We start from the raw sequence: 8,183 nt of genomic DNA, 5'->3' as shown, positions 1-8,183 counted from the left end.
CTCACATTATTCTTTTACCATCATGAATGTCACTCTCACTAGCAACTGAAAGTGGCACTGTGACTAAGTAGTTGCATCATTTGTTACCCTTTGTTTGCACGTTAGTGAACTTTCAGGATTCAAACTGAACACATGAATCAGCTGGGTCACATATGACACCTAGTGTAAACAACAAGCCTGGCACATCAGGTATCAACTGAACATGAAACAAACAAACCCAACAACAACAACAACAAAAAAAAAAACAACATAAAAACAGATTTTAGTGGCAGTGTAAATGTATTATTGTCCTAAAAGTGGAAGTTCTGCCTATAAAGGTCTGCCAGCCTGTTTAAACGTTACATAAAACTCACTCTCCGCTTTGAATTCTGTTATTTTTGTACAATGAATCATTTTTTCCCCCTCAAATAGAGCAAATTTCACTTTGTTCTAATCTTGAGGAAACACATTGGCGTGTACACCCGCGGTCAGCAGAGCAATAATCTTTAAAGGGGTTTTCTTGATTAAAAAAAGACTAAATTAAGCCAAACTCTGATACTGTAAATGGGAACAATAAACACAAAGAGTCAGCAGGAAGAAAGGGCCTCCATTAGCCTTCACTGCAGCCACTGATGATTGATATGATAGCCAGCCCATTCAAACTGCAAATTTTACACATGATTGAGGCTCTATTGGATGTAATGAAATGGCCTTCCTGAATATTGCACTTGAGTGACTGCGTGACTACAAGCACAATAGCTGCTATTATAGTTTTAGGCCCTCAACCCATTTTTCATTGTACCAGGTCCACCATGTTATTACTGCAGGACTCAGAGTGAACCCACGGCTTTGGTTTCTTGCTGTTACGGATGTGACCGTTCTCTCCGCCGGGAGCAATTCACCACGTGTTAATTGACCACCGCAATCACTCAGCAGATTTATGGAAAGGCTGGAGGGTCATAGGAGACTTCCAGGGGAGGCCATCCAGGGAGTGAGGCCTGCCCCGGAGCTGTGGCTTGGGAGTCTGTGGCCTTCATAGCCATACTGTAGATTCATAAACTCTGTCCTCCTACAGTGACCTCAGAGGAAGCATATATATATCGAAAAGTAGGTTGACCAGGACTCCCTGGAAGAAGAGATCTTGCATCTTAATGGGAGCTTCATGGCTAAATAAAGGATTAAAAAAAAAAAAAAAAAAGGTCGGGTTGCATGTAATGCATGTCCAACTTGTTATTACTTACTTATAATTGTGTCTATAACCACAGACATTTATGTATAATATTGTGCATGGTCCCAAATATAAAAAAAAAATAAAAATTTAGAAGAATGATGTAAGTGGGGAAACACGTAGACTTAGATCATCTTTCTGCAATGTTGATGTATTGTCTTGTAACAATAGTGTATTGTAACAATTGTGACAGTGCAGTATTGTAATAGATGACTCATCAGCATTGTAACTGGAAAAATAACATCATTCCAATCATCAAGATGATAATCACAGTTTCCTATCTGTTGCCTTTAAAAGCAGACGCGGAGCGGGTGACCCAGTTTGTGTCTCACTGTCATCCACTCATACAGATGTGTACGCTTTGCTGGGGGAGGGGGCTGGAGGGCAGGGTGTGTGTGTGTGTGTGTGTGTGACTATCAGACTAGGCATGTGCGGCGGGGTCCATCTGGCCCGCTTTAATCAGCTTTGAACAACAGAGCCACAGACAAGGAAACAGAACAAGGCGCATGTGTAAGAACAGAGATCCCACTGTTGTCTCGCTAGCATCTCCTCTGCTCCCTTTCCACTTTCATGAGTTGCCTTATGGGAATCTGATGGGCAAACACCAGTATGATAAAGTGGAAGGCACAGATATGAGCTGGTTTTGAGCAAACACGATGATGTTTTTGTTTATTGTTTACCACGTAGTGTCGCATGTCATCATGCTAAAGTATTAGCCTCAACCCATCTGCATGTGGCTCTGCATCTGGACACTCTTAATACTATATAATCCCTCTCTGTGGGCCGCCCTGCCTTGTCCTCATGCCAGTGCACCATCTATGTCACTTATCTCCATACAGAGAAAGTGAGCATCAGTTGTGGGGACAGTGTGTTGAATTAAATTGTTCACTCATATGGGATATTGAGGTACCACTGGAATGCCTTCATGTAACAAGGTAAGAGTGAACCTTTGTTTTGAAATTTTAACCTTCCACCTCTGTCTCCCCCGCATAAAGATCCAGTGTTGCTAACAATGGAAATGCATATTGCACTAGACCTAGTTTGGTAAAAATAACAGGGCAAAACAATTAAGGCAGTGTTTTAAACAGGGGTGAAAGCAGTGCACTTCTCTTAATACTAAGTTACAAACACTGGTATGGTTTTGAATTTAATAGATCGTTTTTGTGGACAGGATGGTTAGGAAATTGCTCTTATGGTTTTTACATGATGCAGTTGAGAATAATTACCACAGGCTTGCCAATGATTTTATAGTGATTATGTGATAAGCTGTATCATTTCTTTTGATGAAATGTGTAACTGCTTTTTGAAAGAGTTGCCCAGACCTGATGATTTACAAGGGCTGTGCGTCTCCATTTTGCTACATGGAGTCTGCATGGTGCGTGGAGTCTGCATGCCATGCTTGCTTACACAGAAACAGTGCACTAATGGGTTTGTGTTACACTGCTAAATCAACTTGAGCTGTGAACTGGCTCCCAGCAAACCTTTATGATCCATTAACCACCAGGCATGGTGGCTGCCAGGGCGCCTTTGCCAACTGGCAAAAACTGACATGCCTGTATCATACGCAGCCTCTGCCAGTGATAGCTTTACTGGGGTTTGCAGAATTCCCCCCTTTCTCTCTAGCTGATTACACACATGTTGTTTTCTCATTAGCCGAGGCTCCTCGTGGTACTCTCTTGTGGAAATGGTTGATGGAATGAAGGTAAATGCAGAGTGTACAGTATGTTAGACTTGGATAGCTGCAGACAGCTTGGGAAGCGAGAGAAGTCTGTGGAGTGGTTTGAGTTTGGGTGGAGACAGCAGCATTTACTGTAGAACTGCAGACAAATATGCATGGACCCCACCCTAGGCTAGTGATCAACTCCTCTGTCATCAGTGTCTTTATCATGCAGACAGAGATTGATACCCAAGGATCGGATTCCTTGGGATTCCTCTTGCGAAAGAGACTCCCATTTTTCAAACATTTGGAAACAGAGGGAGATTTTTGTAGCCCTGTTTGACTGTTTTATTATGTTATTCATGAAAGCTGGCAGAGCTCAGCAGTATCTACTCACAAATACGCTCCCGCTTGACAGTTGTCAGTGCATGGCTTATTTCTGAAAACGCACAATGAAATTTTTATGACTTTTTTTGACCATGCAGTTATGAGGCTGTTGATTTTAAACATTGCAATCACATTTTCCAAGCTTTTCTTCTGGAGTACACTTGCGTCTCAGTGTTGTGTGGATGAGTAACGGTCTCATGTTTCATGTCTCATGTTTAATGGTTGAGTAATTGTCAAGGCATGTACATAGGAATAGAGTTGCTTTCAAAATGCATTACAGTGTATCATTTGTCCACTTTAGTTTTAATTGGTAACATAATCCACTGGATTATATGTAATCCTGTTGCATGTAATCTGTTATTCCCCCACCCTGCTCCTTCCTGTAAAGTGAATCCGATATATCTACCCACCCATGGGTTCCACCAGTTGAAGACCGCTGCATTTGTTTAACGACTTCACAGTCCAGTGTAGGGGAATTCCAAGAAGAATTTTATCAGATTGAAAACACTTCCACAGTGAGTCAGAATGAAGACTGGCTCAGTTAAATCGACATGTATTCATTAGGTAGACATTGTTATCTAGGACACAGGCTCTCAGATGAGATAGGCAAATCAGATTTTTTTTTCTCCTTTGCTAGGAGGATGTGGCACTTTCACTAGAAAAAGGATCCTTTGGATAATCAGATAGTAGGCACCATATCAGGAGCAAAGGAGGAGAGACGGCCATGGTGGCATGAGCGACAGAATGAAAGAGAGTGGCAACAATAGTTCAAAGCCTCCCAGTTTGTATTTGATCCATTGTCCTAACTGGTCTTTAGAAACCACCACCAACAAGGCATCATCTTACTCAGGTTGAAAGGGTTTGTACGGCTAAGATGCCCTGCGAGATTAGGTTCAGGTGAGGCGCAGGGTTAGAGGAGAGTGGGAGGAAAGGTATTTCACCATTGTTTTGGGCTCACTGTGCAGGAACAGAGGACAGTTCTGCAAAACTGTACTTCTTAAAATGATAATACACTTTCTCATTAAGTGGCTTTTGATAACTACATCCCTTTGTTTTTTTTTCTCTCTAAAAGTTATTATGACTTTAATTGTTTTGCTGGATGGTCAAACTTTATGTAATGGGAAAAATGTCAGATAAGCAATTGCTATGGCTAATTTCGTCCTCTGCTTGAGACTTTAGATGCACTCCAGCCTCAAGTGTCCTCAAATTAGTGTTGAGTTGCGCAAAAAAATCTTTATCACAATGGCTCATTTTATTCCTCAGCAGTTTTCCTTCCTGTGTAATTACCATTTGCCTCTGTCTGCAGTGGCAAAATTGATGGGTGGAATATCTTAAGAAATATGCAAGTAAAAACCAAAGAAGGAAACCTCTTTCAGGCACACCACAATGAATGAGAATTAGAGGATGCTAATTAAACAATGCCATGATTTACTGGCAATACCAACACATGCATCACTGTTTCGATCCCAAAGGCTTGGATTCCTGGAGAACATGTATAATTTAGTCAGTGCTTTTTCACTTAGCCTACTCACAGCTCTAGTTGTTACTGAGAGTTTTAGAATGATAAATAAGTCAAGATTTCCATTTCAGTAGGTCTCATGGGTGCCTATATTTATTTGAAAGAAAAAACAGAATGTATGAAGGTATACTTTTGCCCTTTCTCCATTAATAATATGTCTGTCCTTAGGCTGTGTACATGAATGGTCTAAAAACAATTCAAGTTCAGAAAATCAATCAGTGGTTTTAGACAGCCAGACTTATTCAAACAGCGTAGCTTGCAAATAGCCAGTAAGTTCACTACAAGTAGACAGGAGGTTTGAGAAATTATCCTTGATGCTTGTACAACTGTAACATGTGAGAACAGTCGAAACTATTTTCAAGAGCCATGCAGCTTAAATAGCAAGCTACCTAGAATGCTTCTCTTCATCAGTATCAGGGCACACGGTTCGACCTGTGCAGCGCCCCAGCTTCAGAGCACAGGCTTTAGGCAGGCCAGTGAATGGACGGGACAGAGATGTTATCTGGCCTTAGGGAGGATGTTTGGGGAGTGGGAGTGGAAGGGCTGTGGGCTTCAGTGTGCTAATGCAGCTAACAGCCAGGAAGGCAGAGTGTTGACTCTGCAGATTTGAGCCAGCCACTGATGGCTATGGGGCTAAATACTGACCCCATGGACTAATAAAGAAAATCACCTCAGGCACGAGCCACGGGGGTCAGAGGTAAAGACATGGCTGGGAAAACCACAGGCCATGGCTTTCGATCACTAGTCTGGCTAATTGAAATGACAGTTGAAGACTGGTGGGGGTAACAGTGTTTATTTACGTCTTTGTTACACGGTGAGCAAGCACAAAGATATGCCTGGCTCGGCCAGGGATGACATCGCTCCCGTATGCTGTCTGGCTCCGGGATCTCTGCACCAGTACAATAAGGACTTCCTGTCTGCCATCAGATTCCCCTGCATTCCATCCAGGCTTGGGATGGGGCGAGGGGGCTGATGGGGACATTTGGGCAGAGGGAGGGGGGCACTGGATGTAATACTTATGCATGCCCAAGCATTTCCCTCCTCTGTAGTTCTGTGAAAGAGTATAAATCCTTATCAAAACTGACAATATGCAGTGTTCCTCTCTTTTAGCCCCAGGCCTAGCCCTCATCCTCTGCTGCCATTCATCAGGTAGCTGTCAGTACAGTTACTTTGTCACAGGTCCACTTTGATTTGCTGAAGCTACAGAAAGACTGGGGTCCTTTGCTTAAACAGATGCCTGGCGGTGGCCTTAGGGCCAGGCTGGGCCCAGCTGTCAGCACCCTGTTTCAGAGTGCTGATACTAGCACTTTTATAATGACTCCACAGTCTTGCTTCAGGAGAGTTATTAAACAGTATGGAGCTTATATAATAAATACAACTAAGAAATAAATGCAAATGTTAGGTTTATTTTCTGTGCCCCCATCCATACCTGTGTATAAACAATGGAATGAATGTATAGGCTCAAAATTTAAAGTGCCTTGGTCGAACCCAAAATTATAATTACATTATATAGTTACAGACATATTAAAAATAACTACATATAATATTATGTAGTAATGGTTTTCAAAATATAATTAACTTATCTGTGTATGAAAATATGTGTGTAGATGGGAGAAACTCTGAACTGGTGGATGTAAATTACTTTAATATGAAGAAGAGCAATTTTTTTTGGAGGTGTTATGCGAAAAAAAAAAAAGAATGACATAAGATCACTCTACTGGTAGTTACTGTTGAACGTTAAGCATTTTACTAATACAACAAACATGGAATAGAAGACGGCTATAGAGATCAAATGGCTTAACCCCATTTTGCCTTAAATAACTGTGAGGGAAAACTGAGAGAGAGAGAGAGGGGGGGTGGGGGTGGGGGGGTGGGGGGTGGGGTTAAAACAGGAGGAAAAAGCAAACATATAGTTGGATATACAGAAATAGTTGCCTTATAAACCATATCCAAAACCCAGTTGCTTTGACCATGTTGCAGGGGTGTAAAAAAAAACCCTTATGTTGCTATTTGAAGGAATGGGGAAGATGGTATCCGAGCTCTCCTGTTTCAGAGGGGGTCAAGGTGAGAGAACAACCTTTAGCAACCTGAGTACTAAAACAGTCTACTGCTGTCTCATGTGGCTTAATGGTCTCCAGAGACGACAGAAAAAAAACACAAATAGTCCCTTCTCACACCACAGCAGCAGCTCGCACAATGAACCAAAACTCAGTGGCAAAAGCAGCCAATGCTAATCAGTGAGGGCAGAGAAGAACATATGGTATGCAAAAGCCCATTACAAGATATGCGTTCCAAAAAATGCTGTTTGTAGAAATGATTGTGGCTTACATCAATTTTTTGGGAGACTGGCCCGCTGGCCAACCTTTAAATGATGGGAACCTACACAGCAAAATGGTCCCTGGTAGATTACTGGCTCTGGCACTCCATGTTAACTCTTAAGTATAGACTGTGTTGAGTAATAGTAGTCCACTAGCATTATCTCAAAAGTGAGAAAATGAAAAGTTGTAGCAGCTCTGAAGTTAAATGGTGAGTCATCTTAACTGGCATGCAAGTAAATGTGATGTTTTTGTGTAGATTAGTCAAGTTCGCTCAAAATATGTTCCAAAAATAACCTAGTCTTGTGAACTCTCCAGGACTGCTTTCTTCATTTAAATTGGAGGTGAAGGGGTGAGTAACAAGAGACTGTGTACAGCAAAACACCGCAAAAGATGCAAAAGATGAGTATGGAGTTGCTCAGCTAAAATGGTTCAAAAAATAAATTTAGCTCCATGAGTTCTATTGACTTAATAATATGTAATAATATCTATTTTTAATTAATTAGTCCACAGCCAAAATGATTAAAAAATACTAGCAGTGTTTATTTAAAAGGTCAATTTTCTTTCTTTAGAAAGCAGCTGCCAACAATTGAATACTGTTCGCTCTGTGTAAGGATCTTCTTTATAAAGGGAAATCTCAGGACACCATAAGAAAATGTCACCACAACACCAGAAATGTCAGTGTCAATGGGAGCGCATACCAAGTCCAAACAGCAATATCACTTTGTATAATGCAACTTCTGATTGTGATCGGAGCATAAATAAGCTCATGGCGTTCTGAAAAGGCTATTGAGCTCAGGAAATGAGCTATTATTGTCCTCCCCTTTGCTAATTGAGCTGCTAAGAAGGTTCAGGTTTCTGTCGACAGTTCATTCTATGAAATAAAAGGATCACTCCCTTGGTTCCTAAAACGCTGGCAATCTGCATGAACATTAACTGCTGTTATAGGATGATCAGTGAGTATACAGTACATTTGATCCCATTATGTTTCCAGGTTTTTGTCAAAGCCATTCTAGGTGCTGATTACTCATGGTATTATGCTCTCAAAGGTGGCCTTTGTGCCATCCAGCAAGGGTAATGCCAGACTTTATTAATGGT

At 41.4% G+C, this 8,183-nt stretch overlaps 1 protein-coding gene across 1 annotated transcript in view; it reads left to right on the top strand.

The window, feature by feature from the left end:
* Positions 1-2,040: 2,040 nt before the first annotated feature.
* LOC115372660 (uncharacterized) overlaps positions 2,041-8,183 on the top strand; it is a 31,631-nt gene continuing 25,488 nt past the window's right edge. Inside the window, exon 1 of the mRNA XM_030070721.1 lies at positions 2,041-2,142. The gene's annotated coding sequence lies outside the window, so the exon portion shown is untranslated. The remainder of the gene's footprint in view (positions 2,143-8,183) is intronic.

This window comes from Myripristis murdjan, chromosome 15, assembly GCF_902150065.1.
Source record: "Myripristis murdjan chromosome 15, fMyrMur1.1, whole genome shotgun sequence".
NCBI classification, from domain to species: Eukaryota; Metazoa; Chordata; class Actinopteri; order Holocentriformes; family Holocentridae; genus Myripristis; species Myripristis murdjan.
Note: the sequence above shows the minus strand (reverse complement) of the source record. Positions and strands in the feature narration are given on the sequence as shown.